Source organism: Callionymus lyra, unplaced genomic scaffold, assembly GCF_982586985.1.
Source record: "Callionymus lyra unplaced genomic scaffold, fCalLyr1.hap1.1 HAP1_SCAFFOLD_81, whole genome shotgun sequence".
NCBI lineage: Eukaryota > Metazoa > Chordata > Actinopteri > Syngnathiformes > Callionymidae > Callionymus > Callionymus lyra.
In genome coordinates this window covers 37501-47500 of record NW_028258580.1, presented here as the reverse complement: position 1 = coordinate 47500, position 10000 = coordinate 37501, and the positions used below count along the sequence as shown (strand labels likewise).

The 10000-nt window shown below is 59.2% G+C and overlaps 1 non-coding gene across 1 annotated transcript; it reads right to left on the bottom strand.

The window, feature by feature from the left end:
• Positions 1-7166: 7166 nt before the first annotated feature.
• On the bottom strand, positions 7167-7285 carry LOC148058443 (5S ribosomal RNA). The gene has a single exon (XR_015709836.1). It is a non-coding gene; the product is annotated as a 5S ribosomal RNA (ribosomal RNA).
• Positions 7286-10000: the final 2715 nt, after the last annotated feature.

Below are 10000 nucleotides of genomic sequence, written 5' to 3'. Positions count from 1 at the left end.
TTTTGAAGAGCAGTCACACTCGGAAAAAAATTCTTTCGTCAGGCAAAAGAACCAGAGTTCTCCGCGGCCATCCACTCCAACCTTGTCCGACTTTGAGGCACCAGGCTCGGCCACCCTCCGAGCCTTTTCCTTCCCTCTCCTGTTATGGTGCCTCCCTATTAACCTCTAGGTGGTTGCGCTCGTGACATCAAAAAGACCACTTTTTGCAGAGCAGTCACACTCGGAAAAAATTTCTTTCGTCAGGCAAAAGAACCAGAGTTCTCCGCGGCCATCCACTCCAACCTTGTCCGACTTTGAGGCACCAGGCTCGGCCACCCTCCGAGCCTTTTCCTTCCCTCTCCTGTTATGGTGCCTCCCTATTAACCTCTAGGTGGTTGCGCTCGTGACATCAAAAAGACCACTTTTTGAGGAGCAGTCACACTCGGAAAAAAATTTCTTTCGTCAGGCAAAAGAACCAGAGTTTTCAGCGGCCATCCACTCCAACCTTGTCCGATTTTGAGGCACCAGGCTCGGCCACCCTCCGAGCCTTTTCACTCCCTCTCCTGTTATGGTGCCTCCCTATTAACCTCTAGGTGGTTGCGCTCGTGACATCAAAAAGACCACTTTTTGAGGAGCAGTCACACTCGGAAAAAATTTCTTTCGTCAGGCAAAAGAACCAGAGTTTTCAGCGGCCATCCACTCCAACCTTGTCCGATTTTGAGGCACCAGGCTCGGCCACCCTCCGAGCCTTTTCACTCCCTCTCCTGTTATGGTGCCTCCCTATTAACCTCTAGGTGGTTGCGCTCGTGACATCAAAAAGACCACTTTTTGCAGAGCAGTCACACTCGGAAAAAATTTCTTTCGTCTGGCAAAAGAACCAGAGTGTTCAGCGGTCATCCACTCCAACCTTGTCCGATTTTGAGGCACCAGGCTCGGCCACCCTCCGAGCCTTTTCACTCCCTCTCCTGTTATGGTGCCTCCCTATTAACCTCTAGGTGGTTGCGCTCGTGACATCAAAAAGACCACTTTTTGCAGAGCAGTCACACTCGGAAAAAATTTCTTTCGTCTGGCAAAAGAACCAGAGTTTTCAGCGGTCATCCACTCCAACCTTGTCCGACTTTGAGGCACCAGGCTCGGCCACCCTCCGAGCCTTTTCACTCCCTCTCCTGTTATGGTGCCTCCCTATTAACCTCTAGGTGGTTGCGCTCGTGACATCAAAAAGACCACTTTTTGCAGAGCAGTCACACTCGGAAAAAATTTCTTTCGTCTGGCAAAAGAACCAGAGTTTTCAGCGGTCATCCACTCCAACCTTGTCCGATTTTGAGGCACCAGGCTCGGCCACCGTCCGAGCCTTTTCACTCCCTCTCCTGTTATGGTGCCTCCCTATTAACCTCTAGGTGGTTGCGCTCGTGACATCAAAAAGACCACTTTTTGCAGAGCAGTCACACTCGGAAAAAATTTCTTTCGTCTGGCAAAAGAACCAGAGTTTTCAGCGGTCATCCACTCCAACCTTGTCCGATTTTGAGGCACCAGGCTCGGCCACCGTCCGAGCCTTTTCACTCCCTCTCCTGTTATGGTGCCTCCCTATTAACCTCTAGGTGGTTGCGCTCGTGACATCAAAAAGACCACTTTTTGCAGAGCAGTCACACTCGGGAAAAATTTCTTTCGTCTGGCAAAAGAACCAGAGTTTTCAGCGGTCATCCACTCCAACCTTGTCCGATTTTGAGGCACCAGGCTCGGCCACCCTCCGAGCCTTTTCACTCCCTCTCCTGTTATGGTGCCTCCCTATTAACCTCTAGGTGGTTGCGCTCGTGACATCAAAAAGACCACTTTTTTCAGAGCAGTCACACTCGGGAAAAATTTCTTTCGTCTGGCAAAAGAACCAGAGTTTTCAGCGGTCATCCACTCCAACCTTGTCCGATTTTGAGGCACCAGGCTCGGCCACCGTCCGAGCCTTTTCACTCCCTCTCCTGTTATGGTGCCTCCCTATTAACCTCTAGGTGGTTGCGCTCGTGACATCAAAAAGACCACTTTTTTCAGAGCAGTCACACTCGGGAAAAATTTCTTTCGTCTGGCAAAAGAACCAGAGTTATCAGCGGTCATCCACTCCAACCTTGTCCGACGTTGAGGCACCGATGTCGGCCAAGTTCTGAGCGTTCCACCGCCGAATGCCACTGGTCCTCAACACAGCGGACTTCCAATCCAACCTTGTCCGACTTTGAGGCACCGAAGTCGGCCTCAGCCCGAGCCTTCCCCCGCCGACCTCACTGGAGCCCGCCATCCAGGGACCGGCGGAGGTCGCCCGCATGACCGCGGCAAAGTGTCTCAAAGTCGGGCACGACCGCTCGAGTCACCCGCCAACCCGGTCCGGGGCACCTCCAGGGACCGGCGGAGGTCGCCCGCATGACCGCGGCAAAGTGTCTCAAAGTCGGGCATGACCGCTTGAGTCACCCGCCAACCCGGTCCGGGGCACCTCCAGGGACCGGCGGAGGACGCCCGCATGACCGCGACAAAGTGTCTCAAAGTCGGGCACGACCGCTCGAGTCACCCGCCAACCCGGTCCGGGGCACCTCCAGGGACCGGCGGAGGACGCCCGCATGACCGCGACAAAGTGTCTCAAAGTCGGGCACGACCGCTCGAGTCACCCGCCAACCCGGTCCGGGGCACCTCCAGGGACCGGCGGAGGAGGCCCGCATGACCGCGACAAAGTGTCTCAAAGTCGGGCATGACCGCTCGAGTCACCCGCCAACCCGGTCCGGGGCACCTCCGGGGACCGGCGGAGGACGCCCGCATGACCGCGACAAAGTGTCTCAAAGTCGGGCACGACCGCTCGAGTCACCCGCCAACCCGGTCCGGGGCACCTCCAGGGACCGGCGGAGGACGCCCGCATGCCCGCGACAAAGTGTCTCAAAGTCGGGCACGACCGCTCGAGTCACCCGCCAACCCGGTCCGGGGCACCTCCAGGGACCGGCGGAGGAGGCCCGCATGACCGCGACAAAGTGTCTCAAAGTCGGGCATGACCGCTCGAGTCACCCGCCAACCCGGTCCGGGGCACCTCCGGGGACCGGCGGAGGACGCCCGCATGACCGCGACAAAGTGTCTCAAAGTCGGGCACGACCGCTCGAGTCACCCGCCAACCCGGTCCGGGGCACCTCCAGGGACCGGCGGAGGACGCCCGCATGACCGCGACAAAGTGTCTCAAAGTCGGGCACGACCGCTCGAGTCACCCGCCAACCCGGTCCGGGGCACCTCCAGGGACCGGCGGAGGTCGCCCGCATGACCGCGACAAAGTGTCTCAAAGTCGGGCATGACCGCTCGAGTCACCCGCCAACCCGGTCCGGGGCACCTCCGGGGACCGGCGGAGGACGCCCGCATGACCGCGACAAAGTGTCTCAAAGTCGGGCACGACCGCTCGAGTCACCCGCCAACCCGGTCCGGGGCACCTCCGGGGAGCAGTGGAGGTCGCTCGCATGACCGCGACAAAGTGTCTCAAAGTCGGGCATGACCGCTCGAGTCGCCCGCCATCCCGGTCCGGAGCTCAACACTTTGTCGTTTTTTCCACTCCCTCCCCATTAACCTCTAGGTGGTTGCGCTCGTGACATCAAAAAGACCACTTTTTGCAGAGCAGTCACACTCGGAAAAAATTCGTTTCGTCTGGCAAAAGAACCAGAGTTCTCAGCGGGCTTCCAGTCCAACCTTGTCCGATTTTGAGGCACCAGGCTCGGCCACAGTCCGAGCCCATTCACTCCCTCCCCTGTTGTACTCGCTCCCTATTAACCTCTAGGTGGTTGCGCTCGTGACATCAAAAAGACCACTTTTTGAGGAGCAGTCACACTTAGGAAAAATCCGTTTGCGCTCACACCATCCCTCCCCATTAACCTCTAGGTGGTTGCGCTCGTGACATCAAAAAGACCACTTTTTGAGGAGCAGTCACACTTAGGAAAAATCCGTTTGCGCTCACACCATCCCTCCCCATTAACCTCTAGGTGGTTGCGCTCGTGACATCAAAAAGACCACTTTTTGAGGAGCAGTCAGACACCGAGGTTTTCTGGATTTATGTCCGTTTTCCTGGTTCTCTGACTCGGGCACCTTGTGACCGACATCCCCCCCTTCCCTGGTTCTATTTTGCCGATACTTTGGTGAGTTTTCTACCCGCAAACCAAGCCCCCCAAGCCCGCCGCCTGGTGGGGGAAGAGGCCCCCTGGTCCCGGTTCTATTTTAGGACACTTTGGTGAGTTTTCTACCCGCAAACCAAGCCCCCCAAGCCCGCCGCCTGGTGGGGGAAGATGCCCCCTGGTCCCGGTTCTATTTTAGGACACTTTGGTGAGTTTTCTACCCGCAAACCAAGCCCCCCAAGCCCGCCGCCTGGTGGGGGAACATGCCCCCTGGTCCCGGTTCTATTTTAGGACACTTTGGTGAGTTTTCTACCCGCAAACCAAGCCCCCCAAGCCCGCCGCCTGGTGGGGGAACATGCCGCCTAGCCCGGTTCTATTTTAGGTCACTTTGGTGAGTTTTCTACCCGCAAACCAAGCCCCCCAAGCCCGCCGCCTGGTGGGGGAAGAGGCCCCCTGGTCCCGGTTCTATTTTAGGTCACTTTGGTGAGTTTTCTACCCGCAAACCAAGCCCCCCAAGCCCGCCGCCTGGTGGGGGAAGAGGCCCCCTGGTCCCGGTTCTATTTTAGGACACTTTGGTGAGTTTTCTACCCGCAAACCAAGCCCCCCAAGCCCGCCGCCTGGTGGGGGAACATGCCCCCTGGTCCCGGTTCTATTTTAGGACACTTTGGTGAGTTTTCTACCCGCAAACCAAGCCCCCCAAGCCCGCCGCCTGGTGGGGGAACATGCCCCCTGGTCCCGGTTCTATTTTAGGACACTTTGGTGAGTTTTCTACCCGCAAACCAAGCCCCCCAAGCCCGCCGCCTGGTGGGGGAACATGCCGCCTAGCCCGGTTCTATTTTAGGTCACTTTGGTGAGTTTTCTACCCGCAAACCAAGCCCCCCAAGCCCGCCGCCTGGTGGGGGAGCATGCCCCCTGGTCCCGGTTCTATTTTAGGACACTTTGGTGAGTTTTCTACCCGGAAACCAAGCCCCCCAAGCCCGCCACCTGGTGGGGGAAGAGGCCCCCTGGTCCCGGTTCTATTTTAGGACACTTTGGTGAGTTTTCTACCCACACTGCATGTCCCCAAATGCCGCCATCTGGTGGGGGAACATGCCGCCTGCACCGGTTCTATTTTAAGTCACTTTGGTGAGTTTTCTGCCCACACTACGGGTCCCCAAATGCCGCCATCTGGTGGGGGAACATGCCGCCTGCACCGGTTCTATTTTAAGTCACTTTGGTGAGTTTTCTGCCCACACTACGGCTCCCCAAATGCCGCCATCTGGTGGGGGAACATGCCGCCTGCACCGGTTCTATTTTAAGTCACTTTGGTGAGTTTTCTGCCCACACTACGGGTCCCCAAATGCCGCCATCTGGTGGGGGAACATGCCGCCTGCACCGGTTCTATTTTAAGTCACTTTGGTGAGTTTTCTGCCCACACTACGGCTCCCCAAATGCCGCCATCTGGTGGGGGAACATGCCGCCTGCACCGGTTCTATTTTAAGTCACTTTGGTGAGTTTTCTGCCCACACTACGGGTCCCCAAATGCCGCCATCTGGTGGGGGAACATGCCGCCTGCACCGGTTCTATTTTAAGTCACTTTGGTGAGTTTTCTACCCACACTACGGGTCCCCAAATGCCGCCATCTGGTGGGGGAACATGCCGCCTGCACCGGTTCTATTTTAAGTCACTTTGGTGAGTTTTCTACCCACACTACGGGTCCCCAAATGCCGCCATCTGGTGGGGGAACATGCCGCCTGCACCGGTTCTATTTTAAGTCACTTTGGTGAGTTTTCTGCCCACACTACGGGTCCCCAAATGCCGCCATCTGGTGGGGGAACATGCCGCCTGCACCGGTTCTATTTTAGGTCACTTTTCTCACTTTCTGACCCACAAATAATGCCCCAAATGCCGCCGCCTGGTGGGGGGAACTGCCGCCTAGTCCCGGTTCTATTTTAGGTCACTTTTCTCACTTTCTGACCCACAAATAATGCCCCAAATGCCGCCGCCTGGTGGGGGGAACTGCCGCCTAGTCCCGGTTCTATTTTAGGTCACTTTTCTCACTTTCTGACCCACAAATAATGCCCCAAATGCCGCCGCCTGGTGGGGGGAACTGCCGCCTAGTCCCGGTTCTATTTTAGGTCACTTTTCTCACTTTCTGACCCACAAATAATGCCCCAAATGCCGCCGCCTGGTGGGGGGAACTGCCGCCTAGTCCCGGTTCTATTTTAGGTCACTTTTCTCACTTTCTGACCCACAAATAATGCCCCAAATGCCGCCGCCTGGTGGGGGGAACTGCCGCCTAGTCCCGGTTCTATTTTAGGTCCCTTTTCTCACTTTCTGACCCACAAATAATGCCCCAAATGCCGCCGCCTGGTGGGGGGAACTGCCGCCTAGTCCCGGTTCTATTTTAGGTCACTTTTCTCACTTTCTGACCCACAAATAATGCCCCAAATGCCGCCGCCTGGTGGGGGGAACTGCCGCCTAGTCCCGGTTCTATTTTAGGTCACTTTTCTCACTTTCTGACCCACAAATAATGCCTCAAATGCCGCCGCCTGGTGGGGGGAACTGCCGCCTAGTCCCGGTTCTATTTTAGGTCACTTTTCTCACTTTCTGACCCACAAATAATGCCCCAAATGCCGCCGCCTGGTGGGGGGAACTGCCGCCTAGTCCCGGTTCTATTTTAGGTCACTTTTCTCACTTTCTGACCCACAAATAATGCCCCAAATGCCGCCGCCTGGTGGGGGGAACTGCCGCCTAGTCCCGGTTCTATTTTAGGTCACTTTTCTCACTTTCTGACCCACAAATAATGCCTCAAATGCCGCCGCCTGGTGGGGGGAACTGCCGCCTAGTCCCGGTTCTATTTTAGGTCACTTTTCTCACTTTCTGACCCACAAATAATGCCCCAAATGCCGCCGCCTGGTGGGGGGAACTGCCGCCTAGTCCCGGTTCTATTTTAGGTCACTTTTCTCACTTTCTTACCCACAAATAATGCCCCAAATGCCGCCGCCTGGTGGGGGGAACTGCCGCCTAGTCCCGGTTCTATTTTAGGTCACTTTTCTCACTTTTCTACCCACAAATAATGGCAAAAAAAAATGCTTACAGCACCCAGTATTCCCAGGCGGTCTCCCATCCAAGTACTAACTGGGCCCGACCCTGCTTGGCTTCCGAGATCAGACGAGATCGGGCTCATTCAGGGTGGTGTGGCCGTAAGCGAGGGAAGCGCTTGTGAAATGCCCCAAAGTGTTGAAAATGTTCCCCAGGCCCCTGGTTCCCCATCCCCGCAGGAGGAGGCTCCCCAGGCCCCCTGGTTCCCCATCCCCGCAGGAGGAGGCTCCCCAGGCCCCCTGGTGCAGGAGGAGGCTCCCCAGGCCCCCTGGTGCAGGAGGAGGCTCCCCAGGCCCCTGGTTCCCCATCCCCGCAGGAGGAGGCTCCCCAGGCCCCCTGGTTCCCCATCCCCGCAGGAGGAGGCTCCCCAGGCCCCCTGGTGCAGGAGGAGGCTCCCCAGGCCCAATGGTTCCCCATCACCGCAGGAGGAGGCTCCCCAGGCCCCCTGGTTCCCCATGCCCGCAGGAGGAGGCTCCCCAGGCCCCCTGGTTCTCTATGCCCGCAGGAGGAGGCTCCCCAGGCCCCCTGCTTCTCCATCCCCGCAGGAGGAGGCTCCCCAGGCCCCATGGTTCCCCATCACCGCAGGAGGAGGCTCCCCAGGCCCCCTGGTTCCCCATCCCCGCAGGAGGAGGCTCCCCAGGCCCCATGGTTCCCCATCACCGCAGGAGGAGGCTCCCCAGGCCCCCTGGTTCCCCATCCCCGCAGGAGGAGGCTCCCCAGGCCCCCTGGTGCAGGAGGAGGCTCCCCAGGCCCCCTGGTTCCCCATCCCCGCAGGAGGAGGCTCCCCAGGCCCCCTGGTTCTCCATGCCCGCAGGAGGAGGCTCCCCAGGCCCCCTGGTTCCCCATCCCCGCAGGAGGAGGCTCCCCAGGCCCCATGGTTCCCCATCACCGCAGGAGGAGGCTCCCCAGGCCCCCTGGTTCCCCATCCCCGCAGGAGGAGGCTCCCCAGGCCCCCTGGTGCAGGAGGAGGCTCCCCAGGCCCCCTGGTTCCCCATCCCCGCAGGAGGAGGCTCCCCAGGCGCCCTGGTTCTCCATCCCCGCAGGAGGAGGCTCCCCAGGCCCCCTGGTTCTCCATGCCCGCAGGAGGAGGCTCCCCAGGCCCCCTGGTTCTCCATCCCCGCAGGAGGAGGCTCCCCAGGCCCCCTGGTTCTCCATCCCCGCAGGAGGAGGCTCCCCAGGCCCCCTGGTTCTCCATCCCCGCAGGAGGAGGCTCCCCAGGCCCCCTGGTTCTCCATCCCCGCAGGAGGAGGCTCCCCAGGCCCCCTGGTTCTCCATCCCCGCAGGAGGAGGCCCCCCAGGCCCCTGGTTCCCCATCCCCGCAGGAGGAGGCTCCCCAGGCCCCCTGGTTCTCCATGCCCGCAGGAGGAGGCTCCCCAGGCCCCCTGGTTCTCCATCCCCGCATGAGGAGGCTCCCCAGGCCCCTGGTTCTCCATGCCCGCAGGAGGAGGCTCCCCAGGCCCCCTGGTTCTCCATGACCGCAGGAGGAGGCTCCCCAGGCCCCCTGGTTCTCCATCCCCGCAGGAGGAGGCTCCCCAGGCCCCCTGGTTCCCCATCCCCGCAGGAGGAGGCTCCCCAGGCCCCCTGGTGCAGGAGGAGGCTCCCCAGGCCCAATGGTTCCCCATCACCGCAGGAGGAGGCTCCCCAGGCCCCCTGGTTCCCCATGCCCGCAGGAGGAGGCTCCCCAGGCCCCCTGGTTCTCTATGCCCGCAGGAGGAGGCTCCCCAGGCCCCCTGGTTCTCCATCCCCGCAGGAGGAGGCCCCCCAGGCCCCTGGTTCCCCATCCCCGCAGGAGGAGGCTCCCCAGGCCCCCTGGTTCTCCATGCCCGCAGGAGGAGGCTCCCCAGGCCCCTGGTTGGGAGAGGGGGAAAAAGAGCAAAGTGTTTAAAAATGCCCCAAAGTGTTGAAAATGTTCCCCAGGCCCCTGGTTCCCCATCCCCGCAGGAGGAGGCTCCCCAGGCCCCCTGGTTGGGAGAGGGGGAAAAAGAGCAAAGTGTTTAAAAATGCCCCAAAGTGTTGAAAATGTTCCCCAGGCCCCTGGTTCCCCATCCCCGCAGGAGGAGGCTCCCCAGGCCCCCTGGTTGGGAGAGGGGGAAAAAGAGCAAAGTGTTTAAAAATGCCCCAAAGTGTTGAAAATGTTCCCCAGGCCCCTGGTTCCCCATCCCCGCAGGAGGAGGCTCCCCAGGCCCCCTGGTTGGGAGAGGGGAAAAAAAGAGCAAAGTGTTTAAAAATGCCCCAAAGTGTTGAAAATGTTCCCCAGGCCCCTGGTTCCCCATCCCCGCAGGAGGAGGCTCCCCAGGCCCCCTGGTTGGGAGAGGGGGATAAAGAGCAAAGTGTTTAAAAATGCCCCAAAGTGTTGAAAATGTTCCCCAGGCCCCTGGTTCCCCATCCCCGCAGGAGGAGGCTCCCCAGGCCCCCTGGTTGGGAGAGGGAAAAAAAAGAGCAAAGTGTTTAAAAATGCCCCAAAGTGTTGAAAATGTTCCCCAGGCCCCTGGTTCCCCATCCCCGCAGGAGGAGGCTCCCCAGGCCCCCTGGTTGGGAGAGGGGAAAAAAAGAGCAAAGTGTTTAAAAATGCCCCAAAGTGTTGAAAATGTTCCCCAGGCCCCTGGTTCCCCATCCCCGCAGGAGGAGGCTCCCCAGGCCCCCTGGTTGGGAGAGGGGGAAAAAGAGCAAAGTGTTTAAAAATGCCCCAAAGTGTTGAAAATGTTCCCCAGGCCCCTGGTTCCCCATCCCCGCAGGAGGAGGCTCCCCAGGCCCCCTGGTTGGGAGAGGGGAAAAAAAGAGCAAAGTGTTTAAAAATGCCCCAAAGTGTTGAAAATGTTCCC